The sequence below is a fragment of the Lissotriton helveticus genome, chromosome 7, assembly GCF_964261635.1.
Source record: "Lissotriton helveticus chromosome 7, aLisHel1.1, whole genome shotgun sequence".
NCBI classification, from domain to species: Eukaryota; Metazoa; Chordata; class Amphibia; order Caudata; family Salamandridae; genus Lissotriton; species Lissotriton helveticus.
The window spans coordinates 591852221-591871925 of record NC_136068.1 but is presented as its reverse complement, the minus strand read 5'-3'; positions in this window follow the sequence as shown (position 1 = coordinate 591871925).

Sequence of the window (19705 nt, the reverse complement as noted above, 5' to 3'; positions counted from 1 at the left end):
ATATCCTGCGGGGAACCTGATTTAGCTGCTGCTAGCTGTTTCGTTGTCTCCGCAATTGAAATGTGATTAAAGTGGTTGAGCGTAGCTCTGTTAGGTGTAGGGAAATTATCCGACTTTTTTATTTGCTTGGGTCTTGTTGGTGTCTTGGTCCGAAAAATTTGAATAAATGATTTCAATCTTTTCATGAAAAAAGTATGCTAAGGAATCACATAGGTTCTGTGACTCTGCTGGTGATTGTTTGCATACTGGAGGTGAGGAGAAGTCTCTGACAATATTAAAAAGAGCTTTGGTCGAGTTTTTTGGACTTTTCTATTTGATATTTGATATGGGAGCATCGGGCCTTTTTAGGTCGAGCTGACCTAGCATTCAATGCGAAAGCATTGAATGCTGTCAGCAAGACAAGTAATGTTACCCGTATTTGGGAATGTGGACACGAGAGGGTGCACGAGCGCAAAGCGCAGATTTCACCTCGTGGGCGCGCACGACGCCGTGCCCCTCTCGTGCCTCATTCCCATGCGCAAACACACTCCACACTCACGCATGCGCACATACACAGCCACACGCATACACAGGCACACACACACTGCATACACACACGCAGACCCACGCGCACACACTCAGACACACGCACAGACACATTCGAACACACACAGACACACGCGCGTACACCCCCCCCCCTCCCACTTACCGGGCTCTTTCGGCGTGTTCCGTGTCTCCTCTGCAGCGCTGGTCGGGCACTCACTGGGCTGTTGCTGGGGATCGGGCTCCTCTCTGCGGCAGTCTCGTCTCGTCGCGGCACCAGGGGGCAGGACTTCACTTCCGGGGCTCCCTCCAGCACCTGGGAGCCCTGCAACACTCGGGCTGTTTTGCTGTTGGCAGCCCCGGGACTCTTCTCAACTCATGGGAGCCCCGGGCTGCGGAGAGGCCATCAGTCGGCCGGCTTCACTTCTTCCTCGGCGGCGGCGGGCGGGACTTCCTGCCGGATTGCAGGCCCCGCCCCCGTCTCAGCCAAAAGTGCATGACTTCCGGTTTTCACGGAGCAGGGCTGCGGCGGTGATTTCTTTTTTCTATTTCCAGTACTGCGTGGACAGCGGCCATGCAACACTGGGTACAAGTGAAGCTACTCATAACTTGCCACTGCGTCAGTTGGAGCTCCAAGAGGAAACAAGACAATGCTACCCCACACACGGACTGGCCCTTTTTGCTGAAAAAACGGAAGGTTGTATAACCATTTCCTGGTTTTTATACAATTACAACAGTGGTTTCCATGGAGACAGTTCTCCCGCCCTAATTTGCGACTCTTCCTGTGACTTCACTTTGGGGGTCGGCTAGTTATGAAACTAGTGCTGGCGGGAAAAAAGAGAAGAGTTGGATTTAGGGATCTGGTGGCAGAGACTCAGAGGGAAGGCAAAGTCATAGACGCAGACTTTTAACAGACAAAACTTATACAACAACAAAGAGTGGAAGACAGCACTCGTGAAAGAAGTGGAGGTGCTCGGAGAAGTAAAAAAAAAAAGTGAAGAGACCCACAACATGGAGGGGATGGAGACAGACATGCCCGGGCTTGAGAAGTTCTCCCCAGGGACGCAAAGGCTTAAGGTAGGTTGTCGACCCGAGAAAATCAATCGAAACAAAATACATGGGAAATACAAGATGACATACACTCTAGTAACAGCATGGAACAGAAAGTGAGTGTGTAAGCTTAGCGGGCCAGTCGCCCTCCAGAAAGCAGAGCTTTTGATTAGGCTAAAATGGAATACTCGAGGGCATGAAATCATGTTTTGCAAGCCTGCCAACATTGTCAGTCCAACTACTCCTTGACTTTCAGGCCTTCTTATGATTGCTGCTTGTTTAGTGTATTTTGTATTTCTTTTGTGTGCCAAGAACTCTATTTTTAGCACACATCCTAACTACTTTTGCTCTTTCTGTTTAAATCCTAATGCAGAATCTGCCTTTTGCTATAACTTTTTTTTGTATTGCTGTGTTATCTCGCCACGTTATTTTTTTATTTATTATTGTGCCACCTAACTTGCTATCGGCTTTTGTTATCTTCATAGCATAAACAAGCACACTTTCTCTTACTGCTGGTAAGTCGTGCGTTGGTGCCTTCTTTACCCCCCCTCCCTCCCATGGTTATGCCTTCTCCTCCCCTTACCCCCGTTCCCGCAGCCCGCCCGCTGTGTGTGCCTCCTTCCTCCATGTCGATACTTGAATAGATCATGCCTTTACAGATCTGTTTCGCCTGCATGGGCTTTATGCTTCCTTTAAGGCGAAAGTGTGCAATGTGTTTGTTACGTCGTATGGTTTGGAGGGTTGCAGTCATCAGGAAACGTTTTGCCTGATTTTAAGATGGCACCTTGAGAAGCAACGTACGCACGTGCAGCTGTGTGTAAATCATAGACACAAGCATTTGGAATGCAATAGGTCTTGCATTTATGCAAGTTTAAGCTATTGGCATTGTAAGGATAATGTGTTTTATTTATGTTTTAAAAAACAAAAACAAAAACATAAATAGGAGGCATTGTCATTTACAATGCCAATAGCTCAAACTCGCGGAAATGCGAGACCTATTGCATTGCAAATGCTTGTTTATTTCTTGATGATAGTGAACTAGAGCAGCTTTGTAAGTTGTCTTGTCTCCTAATAGTTTTCCCTTCCTCCACTTCCTCTCTAGTGCTCTGCATGTTGTTTTTAGAGACCTAAGCTCGTCGGAGTACCATGGGGCTGAAGGTCCCCTCGGTGACAAAGACGCCATTTTTTGTGGGATCACTTTGTCCAGAGTATTTGATAGGGCTAGATTAAAATTCTCTAGCATGGATGAAGGGTTATGGTCCATCTGTTTCATTTTTATGGATTGGTCAATGAAGGGTTTGGCAAAGCTATCCATCATCAGCTTGTGCCAAGGTCTTTTATATCTTCCTCGTTGGTATAGGGGATTAACCTCATTGTTTGGTCCTACTTGAAATTGGTGAGAGAATTGGACCAGATAGTGATCTGACCAAATGAGCGGCAGCGGTTGCTGTACTTCCAGATGTTGTATATTTGTAAATATGAGATCTAAGGTGTGGCCTGCAGAATGTGTGGGACCTAGCACCTTCTGGGTAAGTCCCATGTCGCTCAAGTTTAAAAGGAGCGCCTTCACTTCTGGGTTGTCTTCGATTTCGCCATGAAAGTTAAAATCCCCCAGAAGTATGAAGTTATTGGAGGCTATGGCCTGCATTGCAATGAGTTCTGTCAAAGCCGAGGAGAAAATGAATTTGGATTTAGGGCCTGGAGGCCGGTATAACAGGGCTCTGTCCCAAGAGACTGTTGGAGATACTTGTACTCTAAAAACACCTAGTTCCATTGTGTCGTTACTTACATGTCCATTGAACTTTGAGCTCCTTTTTAAAAGCAATACCTATACCCCCTCCCGTTTTTTCCTTTCTATCAAGTTGAATAAAATTAAAGTCTGTGGGTATTGCTATATTAATAGCTGGTATATTAACGGGGTTAAGCCATGTCTCTGTAAGAAAACATAGGTCCGGCATGCTGGTCGAGATCAGGTCCCAGATTTCTATCACATACTTTGCAAGCGATCGGACATTGCATAAAATATGGGTGAGAATCAGCTGGCAGTCCTCAGGCTCCACCCGAGGGGGGGTCCTGTAGGGAGCAGCCCTTGCATGCTTTGAAATTGGCATGTATTGCACGACAGGGGTCCCTCAAGCAGGATAGGGAAGGAACAACAATTTCCCCCCTTACTTGGTCTCTTGGGCATATTTTGCATTATAGTTCGAAGTGTTTCTCCCGAGTATAAATCAGGGCCGGGTGTTTGAGCACTCAGTATGGGGGTGGGCGGTTGGGCAACATCTTCCGCCTCACGTCGTGATCTGGCGCGGACGGGCGCAGACGGGCTTGCCTTTGGCGCGCCTTCGGCGCACCGCCAGCACGCCCATTGCGCGCGTCCACTGCGCGTCCGGCACGGTGTCATCTATATGGGGCGGTTGGCCAGGTGTGGTCCCGATCAACTAGTGCGCGACCCTGCACCCTGCCCAAGATGGCGTCTCCCTTTTGCCCGGTCCTTCAACCAGTCTCTCTCCAGCCCCAAAATCGGCTGAAGACGGAGGACCGGGGGATCGGGACTATCAGGGCTACAATTTTTAACCCCTTGCACGCTGATGACGGAACCGCTCCGTCATCAGCTGCGGGTGCGCTGTGCTGATGACGGAGCGGTTCCGTCATGGCCCGCCCCGCTCGATAGAACGCTCATGCGCGGCGCGAATTCCGCGCCTGCGCAGAGGGTTCTATTGAGCGGGGCGGGCCATGACGGAACCGCTCCGTCACCAGCATAGCTCAACCGACGCTGGTGATGGAGCGGTTCCGTCACCAGCATGCGGCCGCCACGCGGCCGCCCCCCCCCTAGCACTGCGGCGGAATAGCCGCCGCAGTGAAGGGGTTAAAACAGGTAGGCTAAGTTCAATCACGGAAATGTGGGACAATACAAATTTTAAAATGGCAAAATTAAGATATTAAAATCGCGGTAAAATTACGGGGTCTCCGCTTTCCGCCTCAGGTTTCCCCTTCTAGATGTCTGTTTGTCAAATGATACAATGCATGAAGCCGCTTTCATTTTGTAAGTTGGCACGCAAAAGTGCCTCACTAATGCCCTAAAGTCAATTGGTTCATGTCCACAAACTGTCCCTGCCTCAGTAACCACAATTAGAATAACGTTTCCAGGTGGGCGGGGTGGTTTGAAGATTATTGGCCTGCCCTAAAGTGTTTGCTGCCCTAGGCCGCAATGCATGCAGACTCCATGGCTTTCCACAATAACTTTATCCCTACAGTTACTACAAGCCATGGGCATATGCGTCTGACAATGAGGAAACAGAATGTAGGAGGAAGTGATTGCTGAGCACTCTTTAAAAGGGAATGAGAGACAGAAAAATAAGACGAAGTAAGAAAGACAGAAAATGAAAAAGAAAGAAAGAAAGAAAGAAAGAAAGAAAGAAAGAAAGAATAGAACACATAGAAAGTGAGAAATGAGTAAACAAGAGAAAGGATATGAAAGAAAGAATGAAAGAGGAAAAGGAAGGAACGAAAGAAAGTTTGAAAGTGAGAGATGTAGGAGAAAAAGAGAGAAAAAAATATGAGAATGAAAGGAGGCGAGAGAAATGCATGGAGCGGAAGACAGAATGAATGAGAGGAGAGGAAAATAGAAAGACATTTAAATGTAGTGCAACAGTCAATGCATGCTACTAGGTGAAGTCGCAAAGTTATTCAGTTCCTGGAGGCAATATTTTTAATGTTGAAAGTTTGAAAACAGCGTGCTGTATTCTAAACACACTTTCAGGCCATGTTTATCCTGGTGTGAGCAAACTGAACTCTTGCAGCAGCCTGCTTGTGGTCCTTTGCATGGCTTGGAAAGGCTGTGCTGGTTTCTTTTCTGGTTCGCCCAGTGTTTTTCCTTTAGAGTATTTAAAAAGCATGCAAATACAGTGGGGGTTCTCCTCTCCATGCTTCTGCTTTTATTTTCATCATCACAGATAGGCTTGGATGACTTTGGTACGCATGTGTTTCCCCATTTTGAATCAGGGTGTCTACTGCACACTCAACTCGGGTTATGCAGTGACTGGTGGTGGTGCAACAACAACAACAAGGTGATGGATGGAATGCTCGAATCAACCCCAGCCCCTGGCCATCACTTGGGGTTGCATGCGAATTCATTTGTTTTTGCCCACCATTTAGGGCGTCAACTGCAGCAACAACAAAGTGATGTATGGTATGCTAGAATTATACTCAGACACTAGCAATCGCTTGGGCCGCATCCCAATCCGTCGTTTTTTGCACACCATACCACCTCAGTTTAGACCCAGCCATATGCAAATCAGTCTTGACTGTACTACAATGAGAGCAGTACAACCCAAACTGCCAGGTCAGGTCCTCCCTAAACTGGAACACAAGCAATCCAGGACCAGTTTCCCCCTGATTAGGGCACATCAGCCAAGTGTAGCTTGGTTCCAGTGGTATAGCGAGTATGGGACGCACGTCTGGGCATACCCATCACAATTAGGGCAACAACAAACAATACTAGTGACTGGTGGCAGTAACACCAAGTTGTTACTCCTCCTCTTTACAGGTATGACTGTACTTCGTTGGAGCTTGCCCCCGCAGGTTAAAGGTCTGTCCAGTTACCATAACTTGGACCCCCTTGCTTTCATCACATGTGGAATATATATGAAACTGTGTTTGTTTGTATGTACTTTACTGATACCAAGTGAAGGGCAGAGTTCATTTGGAACCCAAGTGCATACTACACAAGATGCATCTCACCTGTGATAAGGCTGGCCTTGGCTAGGGTGAACATAAAACCTCTTGTACCTAGTGGAGGGTGCGTGTGGTGTGTGTATGTGTGTTTTGTGTGTGTACGCGCGCAAACACTAATTGTTTGGCTGGGAGGTCTGCCAGCTATTTCCTTTGATAGATTTTCCATTTCTCAAGTGTAACACCCCAGCTCCCTTTCCCTATGTTTTCAAGAATAGATAAAGAGCTCTGTTTTTCGTAGAATCCACAAAAAACCCTTGACCAGTCCAACCTTGCCTGACCTGTGACTCGTGACGTCAGTGCCTGGGAAAATGTCTATAGAAACAGGAAGATGCATTTTACAGGCACTGGAGGAGTTCCTGACCTTAACGATACAGCAAATCCTTTGGTTGACTCAGGCTTCCTGTCCTGGAGCAGGATAAATATTGCCCCTCTTGAGCAAGCATTTGGTAAATCAAGCTGAGCTTTCTGCATGAAGCCTTGCGGCGACTGTGATCTGGGGAGAGGAGGACTTTTTTATTGCCTGCACGAGGCACTGGGCTGCACCACCTAGGAGGAGTGACCTGTTCGCAGGAAGATCTGCACATGTCCAAGCAGACTGGAGGATCTGCAAGGATGGTGTTTCCACTGTCTGAGGTTGCCTAGGAACCGTAAGATAGCAGCAGACAAGGACAATGAAGAACAAAGGACTGCAGCATCTGGGTCATACAAATGCAGCATCGCCTGTCTTTCAATTCATGTACCTCCACTATCCCTGACCCATCCCTTACCTGTATTATGTCTTCAGCCCCTACCCAGTTCTGGGAGACGTGAAGGTAGCTCACCATCACACCACAGGCATCTGGTACAGTTGGGTTACGCGATGAAGGGTGTATTGAATACAGAACCTCTTCAACCATTTTTCTTCCTTTTATGGTTCCACCTATATCAATGTTGTAAACTGTGGCTGACACCCTAACCCTAAGTTCCCAGTAGAAAATGGTGACACCATTAGATTTAGTGGGTTCCTCTGGTTCAGTGGGTGCCCCCACCACTGGAACATTATTCACTGTAAGTGGTAGTCTGCAAGATATGGGCCTCTATGTTTCAGATACCCTGGGGACTTGATTATGGGTGCTGTCCCACTACTACATCTGCCGAATTAAACATATTAAAAGCAGTTTGATCTAAAAACAGATTTTTGGACTTCAGTAAACCTTAACTGTGCTAGAACCAGCCACCCGTGACTCCCTGCTACTACTTACTCCGACCCCAGAACGTATGAAGACCTAGCAAGGCCCCAGAGAATTCATTTGGGTGAGGTCCTTGATGTGTGGGTGTTGATAGTTTTGAGTCTTGGCATTATTTAGCAACTTTTAATCTTTTTGGTGCTGGAAACTCAATAGCTGAGGGTCCAATCACCGAATTGCCCTGCCTGATGCACATTATTGGACCCCTACAGAAACCTGACCCTGAAGCCTTGCAACAGTATTTCGTGCACACGCCTGAAATCCATTGTTGAAAAATGTCTTTGCAAGAAACAAGAACACCTGAGTTCTGAAGATCGCAGAGCTAACTTCTACTCATCCACATAAAACAAAGTTTAGCCATCAGGACAATAGATAGAAGATGCAGTGCTTAGTGTGTAGATATTGACAACGCATAATAGTTGGGCCCCCTTTACCTACACCCTGCAATATAACTTTCTTGTGTGTCTGAGAAATAAAAGGAGTTACGGTGAATTTCAATTTACGATTAAAGTGTAACCCAGTTGGTCACACAGTAAAGCTCAGAGACAACAAGTAGGGTTAAGTATAGATTTATTACACATTCTCCTCAACTAAGCTTCACTTATTAATGCTAGATGAGAAAGCCCTAATTAGATCCAATATATTAGAAAGGTGTCAGAATACTTCTGTAGAGGTTCTCCAAATAAAGAATATTGCATAGTATGAAGCCACACAACAGAAATAGCACAAAGAGGTTTGTACCTCTCCTAGTCGGAAAGGAATCTGAGCAAGCTAAAGACTGTTTGCTTAAATATACTCACAGAAAGAACCTTCTAGAATCCCATATCAAAAGGTCTTATTGATATCCACCTTCAAACAGCATTTTCTGGAAACTACACTTGCGACTCCCTTCTTTGATCTGCAAATTCTGAGCATCCTTATATTCCATCTCTTCATTGTTATGTTATGTTATGTTAAAATACATCTATAGAGCGCACGGCTACTCAGAGAGTATCCCGGCGCTGAGACAGAAAACCAAAAGCTAAAAACGGGGAAGAAAAAAGAAACAGAGAAGAAAAAAACCAGTTAAGAAACAGTTAGGTTGCTTGTTGAAACAACCAGGTCTTCAGTTGTTTCTTCTAGTTCAACAGATTAGTTGTTTGCCTAAGTGAAAGAGGCAGCTTATTCCAGAGTCCGGCCACTTGCACTTGAAAGGAGCGGCCGCCTTTACGGACCCTGCAATACTTCGGGATGACCATAAGATGTTGTTGGGCGGATCTAAGAGATCTGGCCGGGACATAACCAGAGACTCTTCTGCAGATGTACTTTGCTCTGAGGCCATGCAGAGCCTTAAAAGCCAGGACCAGCACCTTAAAGCGAATTCTGCTGCAAACAGGCAACCAATGCAAGTTCCTGAGATGGTGGGAAGTCCGGTCTCTGGGCCCAAGACTCAGAATAGCCCTGGCTGCCGCGTTCTGCACCACCTGCATTCTGTTTATTAGGAACTCCGGAAGGCCCAAGTACAGGACATTAGCGTAGTCCAATCTGGTCATAATGAGGGCCTGAGTAAAAACAATTCTGTGTGAGGTCTGAAGTAGAAACAAAAACCTCTGCAACATTTTTAGGAGGCCAAAACAGATCCCTGCTACCGCCTGAACCTGAGATGCCATCGAAAGAGTGTCATCTCTTTTAATTCCCAGGTTCTTTACAGTCCTGACTGTGGCCTGGGGTGGCAACATATCTTGAGGCCACAATTTTTCCAGGCATCCAGCGGCGGGAAGCTGAAAAAAATAATTTCGGACTTATGTGAGTTACATTTCAGATGGTTATATTTAAACCAAGCAAAAGTTTCTTTCAGGCATTTATTAATCTTCTCCCCATTTATTCAGCAAAGACATTCGTCATCCCTTCTTTAGTTAGAATTATCGTCCTCGTCAAGAGTACTCCTTTCGAACTTCCCTGTCTCATTCGCGCAATATGCCTCTCTTTATTCCTTAGCTCATGCACTGCACCTGCAGAGGAGAGAAAAACATTGTAGCTGAAGCAAACATTCACATTGAAGGTTAACCATTAAGAAATCCAAATGCTTAAGGCCTTTGGTCCACTTTAACATAGAAAACATTTCAGCACACATTGTAACTGTTTGATTACAGATACCAAGACAGTCACCTTATAAATGCAAAATGCTATTTGAATAGATACATTTCCCAATACATAATAGACCCAAGATGTCATTTTAATGAATGCATAGATACATGAAGATAAACAATGTTATTCAAACCACATATATGCAGATATATCCGAGAATTGCAATTCATTGTTACCATAAAGCAAGCAATAATATGCACATCATATAAATTTTGAGGTTATGTGGTAAATGCACTTTCTATATTGGTTCAAGTGCATTCATATTATTAATCATATTAAGTCACACAAATACATGGCCACCTAGCCCACGAGGTGGTTCCAGTAAGCGCCACAGAGCTATACCTATTGTAAATGATTACATTTTCAGCCATGGCCTGTTGTTGTGTGACTCCTAGTACTTGCTCCTCCCACCAGCCCATATGCAGATTAGCATAGCTGGGGGAGAAGCAAGTACCCATGGCCGAACCCTGTATCTGTTTGTAATGCAATCTATTGAAAATGAATGTGTTATTGGTTAGGCACCATTCTGTCATTTCCAACAGCATACAGGTATGTTGATGTAATGTAATCGGTCTATTTCCTAGGTAGTGTTGTAAGGCTCGTAGCCCGTCTGTGTGTGTCTAATGCTTGTGTATAAAGATTGCACGTCTAGGGTCATAAATACATAGTCCTCATTCCAGTCACAATCATATATTTTAGTGAGGAAATCTCCAGTGTCTTTGATGAAAGCTGATAATTCACGAACATACGCTTGTAGGAACGAGTCAATAAAAATGCTGGTGTTTTCGAAGAGGCTTCCTATGGCCGATATTATCGGTCTGCCCGGCGGTTGTTGTGCATTCTTATGTACTTTAGGTATCAAATACAATTGTGGGGTGATCGGGTAGTCTTTTTTGAGGAAATCAAACTCTGGTTTACTTAATAACCCTGTTCCTCTCCATCTGTAAAGATCAGTATGGTATCTTTCCTTTATTCCTGCTATGTTCGCAGGGCTGATACGGCTGTAGCAGTTGTGATCCTGCAGTTGAGATTGTGCTTCATCATTATACATAGTTAGTGGCCACAGTACTATGTTGCCCCACTTATCTGACCATCTCACTACAATGTTGTCAACACAATAAGTTCCTGGCAGAAGTTCCTCAAAGGGAGTCTACCTAAATGTAGGATGCTCTAGAAGGAAAGTTAAGAAAATTAGAGGTAAGTATAGGGAATTGGTTATTCTCTTTTTCTGAACTTACAGGCGGAGTTGTAAAAAAAATGCGAGAAGTGAAGAAAGTGCTTCTCCTTTGTAACCTAGTGCCCTCAGACAACCGTGCGGTCGCCCTAGATCATCATTGGGCGTTGCTCCTCGTGTGGGTGGCGCTGCAGTCCCTCACGGGCCCCACAAGGGGGCTTTTTGGCGGAGTTCTTTTTTTGTAGATGCCGCAGTTGTGCATGGGTGTCTGGGGGCCTAGCAAGTGTAAGTAGTGAGTGTGAATAAGTTAAAAAAGGTTAAAAAACCCTGCAGTGCCCTCAAACTAATTTATTCAGGGGTCTGTGAGGGTTACTTAAAAAAGGGGGGCGGACCCTGGAGAAACCCTATGTAATAAATGATAGGGGCGGATGTGTAACTACACGCTACTCTCAGGGTGGGTGCTCAAGTGAAGGGAAAAACAAATTATTCGGTCGACATGTTTCGCGCGTCTGGTGGTCCCTAGTGGATCCAATTGCGCTTCTTCAGGACCATATCATGTGCAAAAAACAATCTATAATTCTTGACTCTAATGGATATGGGCAGGTATGTAACCACACTGTGTCCCCACAGGACTCGGTCCAGTGTGGGGGGACCTTTCTCTTGTTTGGTGTGTCATATGCAATTCACCAGTACTGCGGTAATCACTCCTTGTCATCCAAAGCGTGCCATGTCAGCTCTGAGCACCGACCCGCCAACATTGATTACCAATGCCCCTAACGATCCGCCCCTAACTTGTAAAAACCTTTTGTGCAATGTCCGCTCCCTTGTTTCTCATGCTACGCAGGTCTGGGATCTCATAACAACAGAGAGACCACATCTGTGTTTTCTAACAGAGACTTGGCTTAAGCCTCACACAGTTCCGGCCATAACGATGGGAGTGCCGACTGGGTACAAAATAGTAAGGATGGATCGCCCAATTAAAACGGGAGGAGGGCTAGCTATTGTTTTTAAACAAGAGATGGAGATTGTAGTCATCAAAACTGTGTGCACTCCAGAAATGGAGCTCCTGATTTTTACGATCAACCCTACTTTTAGGGAAACCAGGAAGGGTGCGCTAGTGTATCGACCTCCTGGTCCATGTGGGACCTTTTCCATTAAATTAATGGAAATTCTGCCACCCCACATGCAAGCTAACTCTGAGTTTATCCTGGTGGGGGATTTCAACATCCACAGTGAGATTACTACGTGTATTGATGCACAGATTGTGTTAACGGATCTGGCCACACTTGGACTCAACAAAAAGAATCAGGGGCCTACCCATTCTGCGGGCCATACATTAGACCTAGTGTTCTGTAACTCCACTGCTATTAACTGCTTGACTCCCAATCAAGTTGATTGGACGGACCATTCTATTATTGTGTTTTATACTCGCTCCAATTATAAAGCAAAAGTCATCCATAGGACTATGGCCGATGTCAGGAGACCCTGGAACAAACTAACCCCAGAAGGTTTTAGGGAAAACTACGTTGAACCAAAATGGGAAGCATGTGGAGGAAATGCCACTCTTGCTTTATGTACATTTAACGAAGCTGTGACAACAACTATTAATCATGTGGTCCCGCTTAGAACATATAAACCCCGACCTGCCCCAAAACAAGAAGTCTGGTTTACTAGGGTTCTTAGACAATTAAAAATGACTACGAGAAAATTAGAGAAAAAATGGAGAGTCACACGTAAGGCAGAGGATAAGGAGGACTTTAGGAGGTCGTTCAAAAGTTACCATAAAGCAATTCGAGCTGCTCGAAAACAACATATAGCAGTTCAATTATCAGCGGCTGGTACCAACGTGAAAACTCTGTACCAAATTTTACAGACTTTTACCAAGCCCACTGCCTGTGACACTGAGGGGATTGAATCCCAAGAACTCTGTGATAATATTTCACAGTTTTTTGTTAGGAAAATCGAAGCTATCTATACTAAGATACTAACGTCTAACTCCATCTCTAATAAGTCAGTAACAACTGACTGTCGTGTCCAGCCATTTATTATGACAATAGGTAATAAGGCTAAGAAACTCGCCGTTTTCCCACCCATCTCTATGGAAGAGTTGACTGTTCTTGTCACTCAAACAAAGAGTGGGTGCCCCACAGACACCATCCCGGCGCGCATTATGCCACTTTTGTTGGATGATCTGGGGGTAGGAATGCGACATGTAGTCAATTTATCCTTGTGCACTGGGGAAGTCCCCTTAGACTGGAAGCAGGCCCTGGTGAGACCCCTGCGAAAAAACAATTCGATCCCCTGGTCTGATTTGACAAACCTGAGACCGATCTCCCTTCTCCCTTTTTTAGGGAAGCTTACTGAGAGATATGTGAATCAGCATCTGTCAAAATTCATTGAAAACGTGGGTGGACTCGATCCCTCTCAATCGGGCTTTAGGCCTAGGCACAGTACTGAGACCGCCTTGCTGTCCGTCGCTGACAATCTTCAGATGTTACAGGACAAGGGCTACTCCGTTGTCCTGGTACTTTTAGATTTGTCAGCGGCGTTTGACACTGTGTCGCATGACATCATGTCCTCCAGACTAGTTGACATCGGTCTGGAAGGCAAGGCCCTGGCCTGGCTAAGGAGTTTTTTCATCAAACGCACTCAAAGAGTCATCTTGGGACCATACCAGTCAGAGGAGGTGGCGATCTCGAAGGGGGTGCCACAGGGCTCTTGTTTGAGCCCCACGTTATTTAACATCTACGTGGCACCCCTAGCCAACATCATGAGATCCCATGGGTTCATTCCAGTATCATATGCGGATGATACCCAACTCCTCTTCCCTTTTAAAACCATGACTCCTGAAGTGCGTGATTCCTTTGCCCGGGGGATGAAGGAAGTGGCACGTTGGATGGCAGCAAACTTCCTTCAGTGTAACGTCTCTAAGACTGAGGTTATGCTCTTTGGGGAAGCCAAACGCCTGTGGACTCCGGACTGGTGGCCCCAAGACCTTGGCCCCGTCCCTGAGCCCAAAGTGGTGGTAAAAGATCTGGGAGTAAAACTGGACCAGGAGCTTGCCCTAAAACAACAAACTAATCAAGTGGTAAGCTCATGTTTCCATGTTATTGGGCTTCTCCGGAGAGTATTCCCCCTGCTACCTGATACCACCAGGAAAACATTGGTCCAGTCGCTAGTGTTGAGCAGGCTGGACTATTGCAACGGTTTGATGCTAGCTGCCAATGAGGGGATCTTTGCCAGACTGCAGGTTGTGCAAAACACTGCTGCACGATTAGTTCTAAATGTCCCGGCTCGTACTCCCTCAAAACCGTTGCTGACTAAACTTCATTGGCTTCCAGTGAAACAGAGGGTGATGTTTAAGATCTGTTGTGTCATCCACAAATGCCTCATTGGAAAAGGTCCTGGTTACCTAACTGAAAAATTCATTCCCTACGTTCCATCTAGATCCCTGAGATCGGGAGATCAGGAATTGTTATGTGTTCCCAGGGCCATGAAGGCAAGAAAGGGGGGGAGGGCCTTATCAGTAGCTGGCCCTAAGTTGTGGAACCAACTCCCGAAGGAAATTAGAGTATGTAGGGAACATTTTTTCTTTAGGAAAAAGCTTAAAACATTTTTCTTTAATTACTAGATGTCCCTGTGGGTATTCAAGAAATCATGACTAGTCATTTTTGTCTCTCAGATGCTGCCAAAGGCGCGGAGATACTCCTTCGGGAGTCGATTCCCAGCGCCATACAAGTATGCAAATAAATAAATAAATAAATTGTTGCCGGTGCCAGGCCTATTGCCCGTGTACCAGCAGTACCTGCGTCGTCAAGGTGAACAGCGTGTTATCGCTGACTGGTACAGTCACTTGTAGTACCATAACCCAACCTGTAAAAAGAAAGTCTTGTAAAACAAAGAGAAAAACAACTCTAGAGAGTGCATAGTTGTAATGGAGCAACAATGTCATGTTATGCTTCAACATTGTAGTGACTCGGCCCTATATCCGAGTTGCGTGAATCACAGAACATGCAACTTGCAACATGCGATCCACGTTTATGCATTCCATTGTGCAATATTAAGTTAGATAGATCTACAAAAATGCCTGGTCAAATAGGCACGAGTGACTAAAGATTCAAAGGGCGTGCAGATGGGAACTAGGTGAGCTGTGGTGGTGCCCACGAACATAGCCGCTTATAAACAAAAACGTAACTCGGTCCCACCAGTGAGGAGATGTATGGGGATTGCGGTTAAAGCTGTGTACCACGGTAGATTGTGGTACGGGGTGCCTAATTGCATAGGTAATAATGCGCCAGTCTCTGGCGCTTGGTCACTTTCTTAGTTGTGTATCACCCATACTGACCATATCGCCCGTGAGTATTGTAAACAGCATTGCCTCGAGATCGTATGGGGCAGGCATACTAAATAGTGACGAACATACCCAATCAGTCTAAGGTCTGGGCCCCTTCAACGTCGGCTTGCCTGTTTGATGAGGGAGCACTGCGAAGACAAAATAATTGTTACAAGGCGGGTACCCCCTTCTAGAGCATCCTACATTTAGGTAGACTCCCTTTGAGGAACTTCTGCCCCTTATTGTGCTGACATACTTGACTTTGGGAGCAAGGGCACTGGACCTCACTTTCCTGTTCTAGTTTCTCATTTGAGCTCCCAGTCCCCCCCTCTTTTAGTGTATACATCTCACTACAATGTCAGGTCGGGCTTTGATTTTGGCAATAAGGTTGTTGTACTCCAGTCTCTGGTTGTGGTTTTTGGTAATGAACTTTTGGGTGCTTGCGAGTGACAGGTTTTTAAGGTCTCTAATCACATTATCCGAGAATAAATCAAGGCCATCCTTAGGTAGTAGAGGCATAAACACGGATTTGGGTTTGAAAGATGTGTGTGCTGATTGGTATATGTCTAATCCCGATCTGCTTGCTGCCTCTACAGGTGATATCTGGCTTGCCATCTCATCTGGGTCAGCGTTATGAGATCTCTCAATAGGTTCATGTCAGTAGTAGTTAGTGGACATTCTGCTTTGCTCTCTGTGTTTGAATCAGCGTTCTTTTTGTTGCTGTTAATGAAATATTTCTGCAGTTTTGATTTGCGCACAAACTGAAACAGGTCGATTCTGGTCTGTGCATAGTCAAAATTAGTTTCGGTGCAATAGGTAAGTCCCAAAGATAAAATTTCATTCTCTTTTTGGCTTAGTTCCATGTTGGAAAGGTTTATAACTGTGTTCTCAATGTTCTTTGTATGTTGTATTATCTGAATCTGTTTCTCCTGTATTTATTTTTGTCGTTGTTGTTTTTGTCCCTGTGGTGTCCACAGCGTCTGTTCTTTCTGCGCCTGCTCTTTGTTGGTTTGGGTTTTGTGTTTTTCCTTTTGTCCAGACTTGGCGCTGTGGCCGTAGACGCAAGATCATCATTCGCTCCATCCGTAAAAAAACTTCCTTGTGAACGTGTAAATTCTCCCATTTAGATAATCATTCCTGTCTCTCTGAAATTTCGTTGCTTTTCTTTCTTTTATACCATCTTCATACTTTACTAAGCGTGTTTGCATTTCTTTCATGCTCTTTTGGATGTCTTCTTGATTCTCACGTGATTCTAGTTCCTTTAGAATTTCATTAATGCGTTCTAATAATTTCTCCCCGTCACTTGCAGCATACTTTATCAAGATATTGAGCATATTTTGGGAGGACTGGGCACTGTCGTCTGCCCAGTCTTGTAGCATTGCGGGGTCAGCGTTTTCATATGTCGGTGCTACGAGGATCCTGAGTCCTCTTGGCACACGCCCCACATCCAAATATCTCTTTAAAGACTTGCACTCCCACCATTTGGAGACCTCATTTTTGCGGAGTTTCTCAAGTTCATGGAGAAGTTTTTTAACATTATTCTGTGCAGGTTCTGGATGTATGATGGTACGATGCGTACTTTGACAACGCGTACCGTTACTACGCTAGTTTTACAACGCAAGTCGTTACAACGACTTGCGTTGAGGGGCGCTGGATAGTAAATAGTTTTATTTACTATTCCAACTCCAGTCCCCGTGGACTCTAGGGAAGGAGTTGGATAGTAAATTAAACTATTTACTATCCTGTAGTGCCCCATAGCGCAAGTCATCGTAACGACTAGCGTTGTAAAAGTAGCGTGGTAACAGTACCGCATTGTTAAAGTTTCGTCGTAATGGATGTTCCCCGCAGGTTCTACATCATGACTAGAAGACTTCTGCGCGGTGGATGCGCTGTTGTCAGCATCACAAAAAATGTCCAACGCCGCCTCATCCCGCTGTCTAACCCACTCCTCAGACATAATCAGAATAATCAATGTCACTTTGGTATACACTGCCCGGTATTGAGATTTACTCCGGGACTACCTCTCCCATAAGCCTGTGCGGGACCAAATTACTATCACCCAATGCACTCGCTCTCTTACCTGAGGCTCGGATTGCCCTTCAGCGATCACTCAGGTCAGGCAGAGCTGCTCCGTACACGGTGATAGTTTTGACAGTCAAGATTGACGGCTTCGGGGGCGCTGTATTTCTCTCCTAGCAGAAAGCGATACCACTTGGTTTCCTAGAAATACAGTGCTGCAGAACGAGGAGGGTCAGCGTGAGAGATTCTAGGAAGGCAGCTCTTAAATCTCGAACACCAGTCCAACCTTCTACTTCCAAAAGAAGGCGCTGACTCCGTGGATACTTCAAAGTAAGAATGGTTTTATTCCATAATTATGTAATAAATATATATATATATATATATATATATATATATATATATATATATATATATATATATATATATATATATATATATATATATATATATATATATATATATATATATATATATATATATATATATATATATATATATAAAAAAGACTGACGGGTGCCTGCTTTGGGACCCTTAAATCTTTGGGCAGATTCTTCCCTCTACTGCCCCAGTCGGCCAAAGAAACGGTCGCTAGAGCCATCATACTGTCCCGCCTGAATTATGCCAACTCTCTTTATCTGGGCTCACCCTCCTTTTTGGTTAACAAGTTGCAGCTCATCCAAAATGCGGCCGCGAGACTTCTGCTAGGCATCTCCAGACGCAGTAGCATAAGACAACAAATGGCCACACTCCACTGGTTGCCGGTGGCCCAAAGAGTTCAATTTAAGGCTCTGGTTCTCACGCACCGAGCCTTACATGATACTGGCCCGGCCTATCTCAGGAAAAGAGTGACTTTCCATGTCCCTAGTCGACACCTCAGGTCTGCTTCTCAACGCCGGTTGGTAATCCCTCGCTTCCGGCGAACCAGATTGGGCGGCCAATCTTTTTCGGTCAAAGCGGCTACCCTCTGGAACTCCCTCCCATTCACCCTCAGGGATACCAGAGATCTTAGCAGCTTTAAAAAGCTCCTCAAAACTCACCTTTTTAATAAAGCTTACTAAAAAAATGTTATGTTATGCTGTTTTTCTCTTGATTTCTTTGTGGTTTTGCTCCGCGCCAGGATACTCGGGAGTAGTTGTGCGCGTAATAAATACACATATAACATAACATAACATAACATATCCCATCTCTTTTCCCCCCAGGGCAATCCTCGCGCACTCCCGGAAAGTAATCAGCAATGTCCACACCAATAGGGAAAAAAAATAAAAAATATTCAAAAAGTTTAAAAAATTCAAATAAGTAACGGGGGGCTAGTCTTATCGTCCCCAGTTTCTCTTCTCTACTTTGTATCAGAGGTGTCAGTGCTTGTTCTTGATATTTTACAGGTGATAATGTAACTCCTCATCCTGGTTCAATTCATGCGGAGTCAGGGTTCGAAAGTTCAAAATATGTTTGGATTCTTTTTGCCTTGGATTTTTTTTCATGGTCTCCACTTCTCGGATGTATTCCCACAGCTTCTACTGCATAGAATTTCAATTCTTTCCAATTACCTCTGTGCTCCCGCTCCATGTGCTTCGCCACTGCGTTGCTCCTGTCAGTGTTTATTGTGGCTCTGACATGTTCCAAAATGCTTTTTTTCAGTTCACATTCCGTACTTCCCACATATTTCAGTGAGCAAGGGCATTCAATGATGTATATGACAAATTGGCTTTTGCAATTGATCAACTGTTGGATTCTCCACACATGTTTATTAGCCATCATGATTTCCTTTGTATTTTGAGCAATTGTACACACCTTACAACCGGTGCATTTAAAAAAGCCTTCCGGTTTCAGCCAAGTTTCTTGTTTTTTCCGATTTTGAAAGTGGCTGCGGACCAACCGGTCCCTTAAATTTCTTGCCCTATGGTAGGTAATGTTCTTGCCCTTCTGCTCCAAAGATTGTCCTTCTGTTGAGCAGCACTCAGCCAGCAGTTTTGTCATGATAGGCAAGGACGAGGATCCGCTTAAAGGAGCCGCTCCGTATTGGAATTACCTGACGCGTTTCGAAGCTCCTGATGCTTCTCTTCAGAGGCTTTAACGGAGACGGTGCGTGTAAACGTTGGACCCACGTTGCCATTTTCATATTACACACCCACCAATGGGAAGCTCATATGAGACTGTTGATTGTGGAAAATGCGGTCTGGAATGCACACAAATCACGTCCTGTATGGACCCTGTAAGCGGGCTCGCCCCTTCTTTAATCCTGTTCTCGGCTGCTGACTCATGTTGCCGGCATGGTGAATACCATGTCAGGTGGCCCCCTCAGCATTACGGGGTGGCGCGCGCTCCTTGGCAGGACGGCCGCGTATTATATTCTGCTCCATAGATTGCCTATCATGACAAAACTGCTGGCTGAGTGCTGCTCATAACTCGGACCTTGCCATACCTGTGGAATAGCTCCTGAACTTTTGTTTGCAGCGCACTCCCTGAGGCAGAGTCGGCTGGTGGGAGCGCTACCGCATTCGGCGGGTAGATCATCTGCTC